Below are 16,590 nucleotides of genomic sequence, written 5' to 3' on the forward strand. Positions count from 1 at the left end.
GACAACTCTCTCAGATTCGGCTTAGTATTTTCTTTAGCAGATTGAGCTTCGGGACATACTCGAGAGGTAGCGGTTCATTCCAGACATGCCCTTGAGTTATCTTTACTTTCAATTTTGTTCTATTCGAGAACTATACTCTGAGACTTATATATTTTTATTCGAATTCTGTATTTACTAGTTTGTTCATGTGACAACCAAATTCTAGGTAGTGTTGAGTCTTAATTAAAGTCTTCCGCTTATTTATTATCTTTTATTCTCGTATTTCTACTTCTCTATCATTGTGGTTAGGTTAGGCTAACGTGTCCGGTGAGAAATGGACACGTGCCACCATATCTGGATTTGGGGTGTGACATTACCCTTATTTAGAAAATTAACTATTAAATAATAAACCTCTAAATAAGAATTAATATAATTTAATTATTTGTTACGTAAGATCAAGAGCCTATTTAGAATAAATTCAAATTCTATTTATCTCAGTAAATTGAGCAATAAAATCTATTTCTTACCATTTTCTACCCTATGATAATCTCATAAAATTTATTAGATTTCCAATACATTGTGACATTCAAATATTATTTTTTTATAAAACATTATGAAATTATTATAAACATATCATAGTGAGGATATTCATTAATGGGGAGTTTTCCCTTATAGGTAGACTAAGAAGTGATGAGTTTTTGTCGATTTCATAATAGGAGGTAGAGTAAGAGTTACTAGTATGGATGAGTTAGAAGTATACTTTAACTAGAAAAGAGTTTATGATGATGTGTCATTGTGTTAGTAACGACCAAGTGTAATTGTTGAATAGAAGAGTAGAAGTATTCATAAGGTGATAGCTCTAAACTAGGCTTATGCTTTTTAGGGGAAAGCCCATAATATTCAGAGGGTTATAGAACTAATAAGGCAATGATGTATAACGAATGGGTAAATAGCGCTTAAGTTGTGAAAGGAAATGTGACGCTAAATTGTAAGGATGAAGACTGAGAGGTAAAGATTGAGTACTTGTCATGAGATCTTAGTGGGCGAGTTTTTCTTAATTTTATCTAGTATTCATAAGTTAGTATAGTACGTGAGAAGTTGTATTGATATCCGGGATTAGTAATAAACATTAAGCTTGAATTTGAGATGAGCATCGTAATTAAAAAATGGCAACATGAGGGTGATGATGTTACTTTTGAGATCTGATCTGGTAGACTTGACATAGAATAGGTGATGAATTGAGATGTTAGATACAATGATTATGAGTGGTACAAGTATGAGATCCTAACTTTTAGATAAGGGCAGTGAAGTGTGGCTAAGTCATAAGAGTAACAAAAGCATTAAGAGGTATACCCGAGATTGTATAAAATCAGAGGAGGTTCCAATTAAGTAAATGATTTTCCATGTGTGCCTAGATAGTATATTTGAGTTGTCAATGTGGCATATGTTGATGTAAGCATTATTTGTTTCCTTAAAGAGTTAGATGAAGAGTCCTTATAAGCCAGTGAGAAGAGGTCAAGAGAAGTATCTTAGAAAGAGGTCTTAGAAGGAGTCTTAGTACCTACTTATGGAGAGTTCAGTAGTCATGAGATAAGCCTTTCCCGAGTATTAGAGTAAAGCGAATGTAGACCGGTTTAGAGATGATGGAATAGATCCATAGCTTTAAAGTGTCAGTTTCAAACCTAATGGGGAGATGATAAGAAGAGAAACCAAGTCAAGTGTTGAGAATGAGGTAGTGATGTCTTCAGAAAGAGTTTTAGAGATACATCAATCCATTCATAATCTTGCATATTCCTCAAGTCCAGTTATTACAACATCATAATGATGTTACTTATATCAGAATTGTGTCTATGACCTATGCTCATACACTTCAGAGAGTTTCACATCTATGCTCAGTTTTCATAATGAGGGGCAAAGACAGCCCATTAACCTCGAGCTTCATCCATAAAGTTGTGGATATCAGCCTCATGATATGAACCTATTTGTATAAGCATTCATGTCTCATAATATGTTCAGTCTCACAAGATCATGATTTACCCTCAATGGTTAGCAAAATAATGTTATGCCATGCATATTCTTATATTAGATATCTCAAATGAATCGTGCTTATAATCTTTCACCCTAAAGCTCTCTCAGTGATCCTTTTTAGTTGAGAATGGTGTTGTTGATAGTAGTAGTGTGACGATGGAGAAAAGGACTGATATTTTCTTATTTGGATAGTGTTGGTATGTTTATTCCATCTAAGATTTTAAAAGTGAAGGGGGAAGGAGATAAGGTATGAGTAATAAGGCAGTTCCTGGTATAATGCATGAAAGTTCTGTTGGTAGAAATGGCAAGAGAATGAGGAATTCTTATAAGGAGTGGTTAGTAGGAGTCCATGCAGTGGTTATAGTACTAGGCTTGAATGTGGTGTTGGTAACATGTGGAGAATGCGTGATACATTAGGTGTTTCGTGATATGAGCTCAAGGTTAGCTGAATATAGTGGTAAGGAGTAGTGTTCTTGGGATGAGATTTCCTACAGAGGTATAGAACCGGAATCTTGTGATTTAGATCAGAATGATTACCCTATGTTAAGTACTTTGTGATTTGAGTTAGACTTGAATATAGTAAGAGTAACCCTTTTCCATTTTCAGACCAGCCGTCATTTGAGGACGAATGATTCCAATGGGGAGATATTGTAACACCCCAAAAGTTTCTAAGTTAAGACCCGAATCATTCTTCATTTACTTGTAGGGTCATATTGGGTGATTCTTAAATTGTTCATATGTGTAAAGGTAAATTCTTTAGTGTGGGAATGATTTGGATATCAATTAAGGTTACTAAAAAATCCTAGCACAAAGTTGAGTTGAAAGTTTCCTTACCGATTAAGTTTTGAGGTAAAAGTTTACTTAGGTCAACTTCAAACGACCATATCTTTTATAATACTAAGAGCTACGTGGTCCATAAACTATCAAATTAAAGGTATTTGAATCCTCTTTCCAACGCCACCAATTTCGCATCAATCCAAATTTTGAGTAAAAAGTTATGATCATTTTAGTAACCTGTTACAGTGCAATGACTAATTAGCCGACGTGAAAACATTAAAAAGAGTCGTTTTTGTCTTTTTACCTCTAAGAAAACCTTAAACGAATTTCTTGACTAATTAAAGACCCAAAATAATCAGATTTTCATCTCTTAATCCATCACTCTCTTCTCTCTCAAACCTTTAAGATAAAATCCTAAGGAAAAATCAAAATAGAAGACTCCGTTCAAGATTCTTCTTCAAGGTAAGTCCTCCAAGAATTTCATTTTTTCCAACTCAAATTCCTCCATATAATTATGAATCACTAATAAAAATAATAATTCTTGGTCATAGAAATTTCAAGAAACTAATTCAAGCAGCTCAAGAAAGGTTTTCTTGATTGTTCTTCTTTAAGCTAGGGTTTCAAGGCTTCTAATCAAGTTCTTCTTCAAGATTCTTCAAGAACCTTGTTCTTTCAAGTATGTAAGGCTATTGTTAGACTAGTTCGTCCTCACGCCCCACATCTTCTTTTTAATCAGTAAAAGAGTAATATATGATTTTATTCCTAGATTTGAGTATTCTTGAGATAAGTTGATTTTGAGTTCTTGATTCTTTTTGAAATTCTATTCCTAATTATTGAATTGCTATATGTTATGCATTAAGATTCTTGAGTTGATTCGTTCATGTCTATATTTCAACATGAACCCTATGAATTGAGTATTCACGAGATGAATAGTATTGTTGAGTTTCGAGTTCTTAAGCCCTTGATTCCTTGAGTTTTGAGTTCTGAGTATTGAGTTTCCATATTTCTATTAAGATCTATGATTTGAGTCGTTCATGTCCACAATTCCGCATGAACCCTATGAATTGAGTTGAAAATTTTGTGAAGCTTTTTAAACCCAACACTTGGAGTTTTAAACTAAGTTTTGAGGAAGTAAAGATGAGTTTTAAGAAAGAGTTTCTAAAATTTGATTAGTATGACAATCGAATATTTCATCAATGTTTAAGCAGTATGGTATCTAGATATACCATCAATGTTTATGCAGTATGACTTTCCGAGTCATCAATGATCATATTATAATATGATTTTGTAATGTTTTTGAGAAAGAGTTTTCAAGTATGAGTATAAGGGGGCTATGTTTTCCAGAGACATCAATATTTACATTGATAAAAGAGAAACTGAGATTTCTAAATGAGTTATGAGTTCAAAAGTTATTTCAAGAGCAGTTACCTCTTTTAAGAGAGTAGTTTGAGCAATTATCTCGAACCAGAGGAAGAGTTATGTTTTTTTAAAGCATATGAGCATGAATATATATTATTGGGAGAAGTATTGAGCACCGATACGGGGGAGAGTTTAGACAACTCACAACCCCTATAAACCATATATGCCAATATGGGTAAAGGGTCATACTTTTTAGATGATTCCTTATTTGTTTTTAAGCATAGCTTAGTGGATCTACTTAGTTGAGGTGTTCTATACCCCGACAAGGTATAGGAAAGTTCTAACAGTGTGGGCGAGACGTTGTATATCACGTAACTCATAGTGATGGTTGTCGGTTAGATAATTTCCCAATAGAGTTAAAGTGTATTTTTATATATCACTTATTATGTTGAGTTCAGAGATGAGAAAGTATTTTGTAAAGTTTTAAATGATTTAACTCCTTTATTTCTTTACATTCAGCTTGAGTACATGGTTATCTATTGTAGTCCTTTCTTTCAGTTATTTGCTATTCAGCTATATTATATACTCGTACATTCAATATACTGATGACATTCGACATGCATCTTTCAATGATGCAGATACATGTTCTTAGGATCCTCAACAAAAGTCTGTTGAGATCACTTCATCCGCTCGTTTGTTTATGAGTGAGACCTCCTTGTTTTCCGAGTACTCCAGTTTTGTGAGTTGTTAGTAGTAGTTCTTTTGAGGAGTCGTGGGTCTAATCACGACACTCATCTTTGTATAGTAGAGGCTTCATAGTTAGACAGTTTTGGAGAGTCTTTCAGTTTAAGATATTTTATTTAAATCTTATGTTTCATACTCAGTATATTCAGCAAAATTTTGAGATTCAGTAAACTGTTTTTAAACGTTTCTTTTAATTTAATGCTTATTTATGCTTGAGTTAGTCTTCTACTTGCAGTCAGCCATGATGAGGGTTCTCTTGGGGACCAACAATGATTTTCGAGTGCTGGCCACATTCAGGGTGTAGGCTCGGGTTGTGATAGAGAGAAAGAGAAATTACATCAATAGTGAATTTCTCGATTGCATTCATCATAAGCAACAATATCAATTCCAAGCTTGAATTTCAGCAACAATGGTGTTCTCTTCAAGAAGAAGCTAGAAATGTACTAGAAAGTGTACTTTATTCTCTATTTCAATTCTCTATAATGTACAATACCCAATTGGGGAAGAATAATCTTATTCAATCCTTGAACATATGCACAAAATGTCCTTGGTAGCTATAACACCTCGCCATTTGAAAGAGCTACAAAGAGTTAAAATTGGAAATACCCATTTCAGAAAAGAATGAAAATCTGGAAATTTGTTAAGTTATACAAAGTTTGGGTTTTTGGGCAACTTCAAACTACCATAACTCCTAGCTCGGGATGAGTTAAGTGTGCTTCTAGATATCGTAGGAAAGATCTTGGAATTATCTTTCCAACGCCGCCATGTTTGCACGATTCCGAGTTCGTATGAGTGAGATAAGCCCATTTGAAGTTGAGATGTTCAAATAAGGAAAATCTAAACCGGATTTTGGAAGGATAGTTTGGTCTTTTCCTTACCAAATTCTCTTATTTCGTTTTTAGGAGTTTATTTAAGGTCTAATTAGAATTAGATCAGTTTAGTCAATTTGAAATTCACGCTAGGGCTTGGAGAAAAGAGGAGAAAGGAGAAGAAGGTTCAAGATTCGTCGAATCTTAGAGATTTTCGTGTGGATTTCACCAAGGGTTAATCCCTACGAGGTATGTCAGTTCACATATCATTGGCTTCGTTCACCCACGCGCCAAACATGTTTAAGTCAGTGTAATTTTTGGCCTAAAAGATTGAGAATTTGATATTCTTGAGTTATGTTCTTGAATTGCTTTCATTCTTGAACTTATATGGGATTGATGAGTTTTCTTGAGATGTCTTATCGATTTTAAGAGTTGTTTTGAGATAGATTCCAATGTACATGTTTTGGGTATCTGAATCTAAGAAGATATTGAGAAAAGGAATAGAGTTTAATCGAATTAAGGTCAGAAAACGAGAAGAAAATTCGTCAGGTGAATCAGGGCCTAGCGCGATGCGCCCTATCTGCACCAGAGAGGCTAGGGCGGCGCGCCAGCAGTGCGTCAGGGACATCCGCCCCAACCCGTTTTTCATCGTTTAGACCGTTTAAGTCCTTCTAAAGTGTACTAACACTTCCTATTGATTCCAACCACTCTAAATGACTACTAAGCACCTAGAACTCATCCGTAAACTTGAATCATAACCTTGAATCCATAAATTCAAATTCAAGGAAAGTTAAGAGTCAAGTCAAGAGGTTAAGAGTTAAGTCAAGAGAAGTTCTTAGAGTTTTCCAAAAGTCATTTACAAATGTTTTAACTTTGTTTTAAGACTTAAGTTTTGAGTTGACTAAAGAGTTAAGAGTAAAGTTCATTTCTTCAAAGATTATACGGAAACTAAGTATTCCCAAAAGAGTAAATGTTTTCACATTTGAGCAAGAAAGGGAACATCGATTCGAAGCGAGCTTTTAAGCTAAGTTTTGAGTAATTATCTCAAACCAAAGAAAAAGTTTTGTTTTCAAAAAATTGAGCTAAGTATATTTTTGGGAGTAGTATTGAGCACCGATATGGGGATGCGAGTTCATAATAACTCAAGTCTCCATAAACCATGTAGTCATCATGGGTAGAAAAGGATCATACTGTTTGGATGATTCCTTAGTGCTTTTTAGCATAGACTAGTGGATCCACTTAGTTAAGGCGTCCTATATGACGGCAAAGTATATGACAGTTCTGGCAGTGTGGGCAAGACGTTGTATCATCACTTAGGCTCATAGTGGTGGTTGTCGGTTAGAGAAACTCGCACATAAATTATATTACTATAGTATATGAGTAAGTTGAGTTGTTATTGCATTTCTTTAACAAACGGAGTTGCTTTCTCCTATTTAAAAGTTTTCCATATATTGCATGTGTATTGCTGCTTTATATTAAGTTAAGTTATTCATGAGTTGAGTAAAGCCAAGTTAAGTGTTTCTTTCAGATTCTTTTCAAGCTTACATTGTGTTTGAGTATTCCTCTTGCATACTCGTACATTCAATGTACTAGCGCCATTTGGTCTGCATCATTTTATGATGCAAACATAGGTAACCAAGATCAGCAGCCAGCGCCTCGTTGATCCAGTTGAGCACTCAAAGTCAGTTGGTGAGCCTCTTTGCTATTCGGATGACTCTTTTTTATAATTTGTTTTAATATTTTGTTCATTAGGATGTCGTGGGTCTTGTCTCGACATCCCTCTTTGTTTTAGAGGATTCATATACAGTCAGACACTTAGTAGTTCAGTTGTCTTTACATTGTTACTTCTTATGTTAAAACTTGAGTTGCCATCTATGGCTAGTTAAATGTTTTATCCTTAAACATTTTGAGCTTAATTTAAAACAGTTGCATTTGATCATTTTAATAATCCTTAGAGTCTTCCGTTGAGTAAGTAAGCCAGGCCAAGGGTTCGCTTAGAGCCATCAATGGTTCTCGAGTGTCAGTCCTACCCATGGTGTAGGCTCGGGGCGTGACAAACTTGGTATCAAAGCCCAAAGTTCAAGAGTCCTAGGGAGTCTATGAAGTTGTGTATGTAGAGTCTTAGTTATTGATGTGAAGTGTGCCACATCTATAATTAGGAGGTTGCAACACTTAGGAAATTATCTCACTTCTTTCACCCTCATTTCGTGCAATATAGTTCATCTCTATAAAGTCTTTTTATAATTCGTGCTTGCACATGTTTTTCAGTTAATCATGTCTCCATGAAGAGTTGTCCAAGGTCGTCCCTCTAGGAGAAACATTCAGGATCAAGGGGTACCTAATGCACCTGAAGTGCAACCCCAAGGAGAAGTCACAAATGTTGAGTTCAGTGAAGCGATTTGAATGTTAAGCCAAGTTGTGACTAACCAGGTTGGGCAACAAAGAGGAGCTAGACAGGAAGTGGCTGATACTTCGAGCATCCGAGAGTTCTTGAGGATGAATCCTCTAAGTTTCACTAGTTCAATCACTATTAAGGATCCGGAGAGTTTTGTTGAGGAACTGAAAAAGGTATTTGAGGTTATGCATATTGCCGATGTTGAGCGAGTAGAACTAGCTGCATATCAACTGAAGAATGTTGCTAGGACTTGGTTGGACCAGTGGAAGAAGGGTAGAGCTGAGGGAGCACCACCTGTGAGTTGGGTTTGTTTTGAGGAGGCCTTCTTGGGGCGTTTATTTCCCTGAGAGCTGAGAGAGGCCAAGGTACGAGAGTTTCTCACCCTTAAGCAAAATTCACTAAGTGTTCATGAGTATGGGTTGAAGTTCACCCAACTATCCCGTTATGCTTGGGAGATGGTTGCAGATATGAGGAGTAGAATGAGTTTGTTTGTTGTTGGGCTATCTCGTCTGTCGAGTAAGGAAGGTAAGGCTGCAATGCTAATAGGTGACATGGATATAGCAAGGTCGATGGTCTATGTGCAACAGGTTGAGGAGGAGAAGCTGAGGGATAGGGAGGAATTCAGAAATAAAAAGGCTAAGACGACGGGGAATGAGACCGGGCATCCAAGAAATAATGTGAACCGATCTTCTTTCCAACAAAAGCAAAAGGGACCTGCTCCATCATCTGCTAGTGCACCTGCACCCAGAAATAAAGGTGAGTACAATAGTCAGAATTCACCAAACTTCAGAGCTAGACCTGCACAGTCTTAGGGTAGTGTGGCACAAGGAGGTAACTGGGCTCCTACATGTGCTAAGTGTGGTAGAACCCACCCAGGTACGTGTCGCGATGGCTCCACAGGTGGGTCAGTTCGTGAAAGAGTTCCCTAAGAATCGACAAGGTAATGGGAATCAGGGCAACAGAAGCCATCTTCATCAGTTGCTCCACCAGACACATGGTTGCACCTAGAGGAGCTACTTCCAGTACTGGCAGAGAAGCAAACCACCTTTATGTGATCACTAGTCGTCAAGAGCAAGAGAATTTTTTAGATGTTGTCACTGGTATGATCAAAGTCTTTACTCTTGATGTTTATCCTTTGCTAGACCCAGGAGCAAGTTTATCTTTTGTGACTCATTACGTTGCAAATAATTTTGATGTTCTTCCAGAGAAACTTTGTGAACCCTTTTGTGTTTCTGCACCTGTTGGGGAGTCTATTCTAGCTGAGCGAGTATATCGTGATTGTGTTATTTCCATCAATCACAAGGACACCATGGCTGATTTAATTGAGTTAGACATGGTAGGTTTCGATGTCATTCTAGGTATGGACTGGCTTCATGCCTGTTATGCATCCATTGATTGTAGGACTCGAGTTGTTAAGTTCCAAATTCCTAATGAGCCAGTCTTAGAGTGGAAAAGTAGTTCAGCAGTGCCTAAGGGTCATTTTATTTCGTACCTTAAGGCAAGAAAGTTAGTTTCCAAAGGGTGTGTCTATCACTTAGTCCGAGTTAATGACTCTAATGTTGAGATACCTCATATTCAGTCAGTATCAGTAGTAAAAGAGTTTCCATAAGTCTTTCCAGGTGATCTTCCCAGAGTCCCTCCTGAGAGAGAAATAGACTTCGGTATAGACATTCTTCCAGACACTCATCCTATATCTATTCCGACATATAGAATGGCACCAGCAAAGTTCAAAGAGCTAAAAGAGCAATTGAAAGATCTCTTTGATAAGGGTTTCATTCGACCAAATGTCTCACCTTGGGACGCTCCGGTCTTATTTGTGAGGAAGAAGGATGGTTCCCTTAGAATGTGTACAGATTATCGNGTTTCCATAAGTCTTTCCAGGTGATCTTCCCAGAGTCCCTCCTGAGAGAGAAATAGACTTCGGTATAGACATTCTTCCAGACACTCATCCTATATCTATTCCGACATATAGAATGGCACCAGCAAAGTTCAAAGAGCTAAACGAGCAATTGAAAGATCTCTTTGATAAGGGTTTCATTCGACCAAATGTCTCACATTGGGGCGCTCCGGTCTTATTTGTGAGGAAGAAGGATGGTTCCCTTAGAATGTGTATAGATTATCGCCAGTTGAACAAGGTTACTATCAAGAATAAGTATCATCTTCCGAGAATTGATAATCTTTTATCAACTTCTTCAAGGTGCTAGTTGTTTCTCTAAGATAGACCTCAGATCAGGCTACCATCAGTTAAGAGTAAGGGAATGTGTATTCCAAAGACAACATTTAGGACCCATTATGGTCATTATGAATTCCTAGTTATGTCTTTTGGTTTAACCAATGCACCTGCAGCATTCATGGACCTTATAAATTGAGTATTCAAGCCTTATTTAGATATGTTTGTTATCTTCTTCATTGATGACAAACTAATCGATTTGAGGAATGAGGAAGATCATGCTAGCCATCTCAGAATAGTTCTCCAAACTCTAAGGGATAAGGAGTTGTATGCTAAGTTCTTGAAATGTGAGTTTTGGCTTGAGTCTGTGGCATTCTTAGGCCACATTGTTTCCGGTGATGGAATTTGAGTTGATACCCAGAAAATAGAGGCAATGCAGAATTGGCCTAGACCCACATGTCCAACCGATATTCAGAGTTTCTTGGGGTTAGCTGGCTATTATAGAAGGTTCGTAGAGGGGTTCTCATCTATTTCATCCCCTTTGACCAAGTTAACTCAGAAAATAGTGAAATTTCAATGGTCTGAAAATTGTGAGAAAATCTTTCAGGAATTGAAAGTGACCTTACCAGAAGGTACTTAAGGTTTTGTCGTATATTGTGATGTGTCTAGAGTGGGTTTGGGTTGTGTGTTAATGCAAAATGACAAGGTTATAGCTTATGCCTCCAAACAGTTGAAAGTTCATAAGAAGAACTACCCAACCCATGATCTAGAGTTGGTTGCCGTAGTATTTGCTTTGAACATATGGTGACATTATCTTTATTGTGTGCATGTGGATGTGTTCACCGATCACAGAGTCTTCAGTATGTGTTTACTCGAAAAGAGATTAATCTCAGACAAAGGAGGTGGTTAGAATTACTCAAGGATTATGACATAAGTATACTTTACCACCTAGGTAAGGCTAATGTTGTTTCTGATGCCTTGAGCAGGTTGTCTATGGGTAGTACCGCCCATTTTGAGGAAGATAAGAAAGAGCTAGCAAAGGATGTGCACAAACTTGCATGCTTAGTAGTTCGACTAATGGATTCCACAGAAGGAAGAGTAGTGGTGATGAATGGGGCTCAATCATCATTAGTGTTAGAAGTAAAAGAGAAGCAAGAACAAGATCATATTTTGCTTGAATTGAAGGCAAATGTTCATAAGCAAAAAGTATTGGCTTTTGAACAAAGGGGAGATGGTGTTTTGAAGTATCAAGGTAGATTGTGTGTACCAAGGGTGGATGAACTCCAAGAGAGGATCATGGAGGAAGCTCATAGGTCCAGATATTCTATCCATCCGGGTTCCACAAAGATGTATCGCGATTTGAGAAAAGTCTATTGGTGGAGTAGTATGAAGAAGGGCATTGCAGAATTTGTTGTTAAGTGTCCGAATTGCCAACAAGTTAAAGTAGAGCATCAAAGGCCCGGTGGTTTGGCTCAAAATATAGAACTTCCGGAATGGAAGTGAGAGATGATCAATATGGACTTCATCACAAGTTTACCAAGGTCTCGCATGCAACATGATTCTATTTGGGTGATTGCCGATAGAATGACAAAATCAGCCCATTTTTTTGCAGGTAAAGACTATTCCATTTTGCAGAGGACTATGCCAAGTTGTATCTTCAAGAAGTGGTTAGACTTCATGGAGTTCCGGTCTCCATTATTTCATACAGAGGTGTGCAATTTACTGCACGATTTTGGAAGTCATTCCAAAAAACCTTGGTTTCAAAGGTGAACTTAAGTACTGTCTTTCATCCTCAGACAGATGGACAAGCAGAGCGCACTATTCAAACTTTAGAAGATATGTTGAGGGCCTCCGTGATCGATTTCAAGGGTAATTGGGATGATCACCTGTCTCTCATCGAGTTCGCTTACAACAATAGTTACCACTCTAGCATCCAGATGGCTCCTTATGAAACTCTTTATGGAAGAAGATGCAGATCTCCAATTGGATGGTTTAAAGTTGGTGAAGCTGGGTTGATAGGACCAGATTTAGTTCATCAAGCTACGGAGAAGGTGAAAGTGATTCAAGAGAGGTTGAAAATGGCACAGAGTCGTCAGAAATCCTACATTGATGTTAGGAAAAGGGAGTTAGAGTTTGAAGTAGATGATTGGGTATATTTAAAGGTTTCACCCATGAAGGGTGTTATGAGATTTGGTAAGAAGGGGAAGCTTAGTCCCTGATATATTGGCCCTTACAGAATATCAAAAAGGGTTGGTAATGTAGCTTATGAGTTGGAGCTACCACAAGAGCTAGCAGCGGTTCATTCTGTATTTCACATCTCCATGTTGAAGAAGTGCATGGGCGATCCTTCATTGATCATACCAACCGAAGATATTGGGATTGAGGATAGCTTATCTTATGAGGATATTCCTGTTCAGATTCTAGATCACCAAGTTCATAAGTTGAGGACAAAAGAGGTAGAATCAATCAAAGTTCTTTGGAGGAACCAATTTGTTGAGGAAGCTACTTGGGATGCTGAGAAAGATAAGAAGAAAAGATATACACATCTTTTTGAACCCGGAGAAATTCCAGATCAAGGTACTAATTCTCTTCTTAGTACTCTATAATTTATATACTTGATGTGTTAGATTTGTTTGTTAGGTGTTTGAACTGAATGATTGATGTTACACCCTTAGCCTAGTAAAAGTAATCTCATTCGAAGACGAATGTTCCCAAAGGGGAGATATTGTAACACCTCTCCATTTGAAAGAGCTAGAAAGAGTTAGAATTGGAAATAGTCATTTTAGGAAAGAATGAAAACCTGAAAATTTGTTAAGTTATATTAAATTTGGGTTTTCGGTTAACTTCAAACGATTATAACTCCTAGCTCAAGATGAGTTACGTGTACTTCCAGATATCATAGGAAAGATCTTGGAATTATCTTTCCGACGCCACCAAGTTTGCACGATTCCGAGTTATTATGAGTGAGATATTCCCAAGTGAAGTTGGGTTGTTCAAATAAGGAAAATCTAAACCGGATTTAGGAAGGGTAGTTTGGTCTTTTCCTAACCAAATTATTTTATTTCGTTTTTAGGAGTTTATTTGGGGTCTAATCAGAATTAGATTAGTTTAGTCAATTTGAAATTCACGCTAGGGTTTGGAGAAAAGAGAAAGAGAAANCTAAACCGGATTTAGGAAGGGTAGTTTGGTCTTTTCCTAACCAAATTATTTTATTTCGTTTTTAGGAGTTTATTTGGGGTCTAATCAGAATTAGATCAGTTTAGTCAATTTAAATTCACGCTAGGGTTTGGAGAAAAGAGAAAGAGAAGAAAGGAGAAGAAGGTCAAGATTCGTCGAATTCTAAGAGATTTTCGTGTGGATTTCGCCAAGGGTTAATTCCTACGAGGTATGTGAGTTCACATAGTGTTGGATTCGTTCACCCACGCGCCAAGCATGTTTAATTCAGTGTAATTTTCGTCCTAAAAGATTGAGGATTTAATGTTCTTAAGTTGTGTTCTTGAATTGCTTTCATTCTTGAACTTATATGGGATTGATGAGTTTTCTTGAGATGTCTTATCGATTTTAAGAGTTGTTTTGAGATAGATTCCAGTGTACATGTTTTGGGTATCTGAATCTAAGAAGATATTGAGAAAATGAATGCGTTTAATCGAATTAAGGTCAAAAAATGAGAAGAAAATTCGTCAGGAATTCACCTGGGGAGAGGTTGGCATGGCGCGCCCCATCTGCACTAGAGAGGCTGGGGCGGCGTGCCAATAATGCGCCCAAAACGAGTCTCTCAACTTTGCGGGTCGTCCGCCCCAACCCGATTTTCATCATTTAGCCCATTTAAGTCCTTTTAAAGTGTACTAACACTTCCTATTGATTTTAACCACTCTAAATGACTTCTAAACACCTAAAACTCATCTGTACACTTGAATCATAACCTTGAATCCATAAATTCAAATTCAAGGAAAGTTAAGAGTCAAGTCAACAGGTTAAGAGTTGAGTCAAAAGAAGTTCTTAGAGTTTTCCAAAAGTTTTTTACAAATGTTTTAACTTTGTTTTAAGACTTAAGTTTTGAGTTGACTAAAGAGTTAAGAGTAAAGTTCATTTTTTCAAAGAATATACGGGAACTAAGTGTTCCCAAAAAAGTAAATGTTTTCACATCTGAGCAAGAAAGGGAACATCGATTCCAAGAGAGCTTTTAAGCTAAGTTTTGAGTAATTATCTCAAACCAAAGAAAGAGTTTTGTTTTCAAAACATATGAGCTAAGTATATTTTTGGGAGCAGTATTGAGCACCGATATGGGGATGCGAGTTCATAATAACTCAAGTCACCATAAACCATGTAGTTATCATGGGTAGAAAAGGAGCATACTTTTTAGATGATTCCTTAGTGCTTTTTAGCATAGACCAGTGGATTCACTTAGTTAAGGCGTCCTATATGATGGAAAAGTATAGGATAATTCTAGCAGCGTGGGAAAGATGTTGTATCATCACTTAGGCTCATAGTGGTGGTTATCAATTAGAGAAACTCCCACATAAATTATATTCCTTTCAGATTCTTTTCAAGCTTACGTTATGTTTTAGTATTCCCCTCGCATACTCGTACATTCAATGTACTTACGCCATTTGACCTGCATCGTTTTATGATGTAGACACAGGTAACCAGGATCATCATCCAGCGCCTCGTTGATCCAGTTGAGCACTCAGAGTCAGTTGGTGAGCCTCCTTGCTATTCGGATGACTCCTCTTTATCATTTAATTTAGTATTTAGTTCATTAGGATGACGTGAGTCTTGTCCCGACATCCCTATTTTTTTAGAGGCTTCATAGACAGTTAGTAGTTCAGTTGTCTTTACATTGTTACTTCTTATGTTAAGACTTGAGTTGCCATATATGGCTAGTTGAATGATTTATCCTTAAACATTCTGAGCTTAATTTAAAACAACTGCATTTGATCATTGTAATAATGCTTAGAATCTTCCGTTGAGTAAGTAAGTCAGGCCAAGGGTTCGCTTTGAGCCAGCAATGGTTCTCGAGTGTCAGTCCCGCCCAGGGTATAGGCTCGGGGCATAACAGTAGCTTCCAAAGTATGTACTTCCATTTGAATGAATTTTCCCTTCAGAGTCATCTCGACCTACTTGCACTGTAATTACGAGACGCGTGTGTGGACTTGTCGCACATAGGTGCCCGACAGTCCTCAGCCTGTCTTTATTCCACTCTTTCTGTGCTGGCACCTTTAGACATAGGTGCCTTCTTGTGGCATGCAAGCAGTAAAGTCCTATCATTTTTGCTTGGAACATGCAAAGACGAAGGCACCATCTTGTGGCAAACATGCTTAATGCATATCCTCCAACATATTGCTTTTAGTTTTAATCCTCCATCATCTTGTTTTCCAAGAAATGTTTGCACTTAAAAGAACAAAGGCATAAAATCCTTCTAAATGGCATTAAAATCATCCAATAACTCATGACCAAGAGCAGAATAAATTGGTAAAATTCCAACTTATTAGACCTCCATGGACCTGGCCCTAGCCATTTCCATGGAAACAGATCCAAACCCGTCAATGAGCTTTCTCTAGTGGGGGCAAAAGGTCAAATTTGTGATTGCACTAGACCTGAAGCACCAATAATCTGTTAAAACAACCCAACTCATGGAACGAACCCTCGAAACTTTCAAACACAAACCAAATATGTACATTGACCATAAAACATGTTTTGGACTTGTTGGAATCATCAATTCACCAATTCAAGGTTGTCTTGATAAAAAATTGACCATTGACAAACATAACTTTCTAAAGAAGCTAGAATTCCAACCAATGACTAGATTTACTCCCGAGCGCCTCCAATCCATGCAAATTGTCCAACTAAGTGATAGATCATCCTCCAAACCTACTCAAATTCAACCTCATTATCCTAGAATGTTGACTATGGTCAAAGTGAAAATCTTATCTTAAACTAGTATGATCACCTCGAGAATCACACAACCAATTCCATAAGTCACAAATGGCATACAAAATCTATAGGAAGGATCAAAATAGAGTAAACACGCTTGATACTCAAAACGACCATAAGTGTCGTTACAATAGTAATGTAATCTCTAAACAAGTCTGCGTTACCAAACACCCAATCTGTGTTTATGTTTAAAAATAAACTGCATTGAGTATATTTTGTGTTGATGTTTAAAAATAATGAAACAATAAAATCTGTGTCTTGGGTCTGAGTGATGGAAAGAAGTATAAGCCAAGACAAAAGGTAATTAACACTCAAAGTCTCAATTCTGAAATCTATTATTAAAATTAAATTAGTTTTAGCATCTTGAAAGTAACTAGTAAACAACAAAGTATCCC

The 16,590-nt window shown here is 37.1% G+C and overlaps 1 protein-coding gene across 1 annotated transcript in view; it reads right to left on the bottom strand.

The window, feature by feature from the left end:
* LOC125845029 (uncharacterized) overlaps positions 1 to 16,590 on the bottom strand; it is a 901,011-nt gene that overhangs the window by 287,030 nt on the left and 597,391 nt on the right. The window lies entirely within an intron of this gene.

The sequence above is a fragment of the Solanum stenotomum genome, chromosome 11, assembly GCF_019186545.1.
Source record: "Solanum stenotomum isolate F172 chromosome 11, ASM1918654v1, whole genome shotgun sequence".
Classification (NCBI taxonomy): domain Eukaryota; kingdom Viridiplantae; phylum Streptophyta; class Magnoliopsida; order Solanales; family Solanaceae; genus Solanum; species Solanum stenotomum.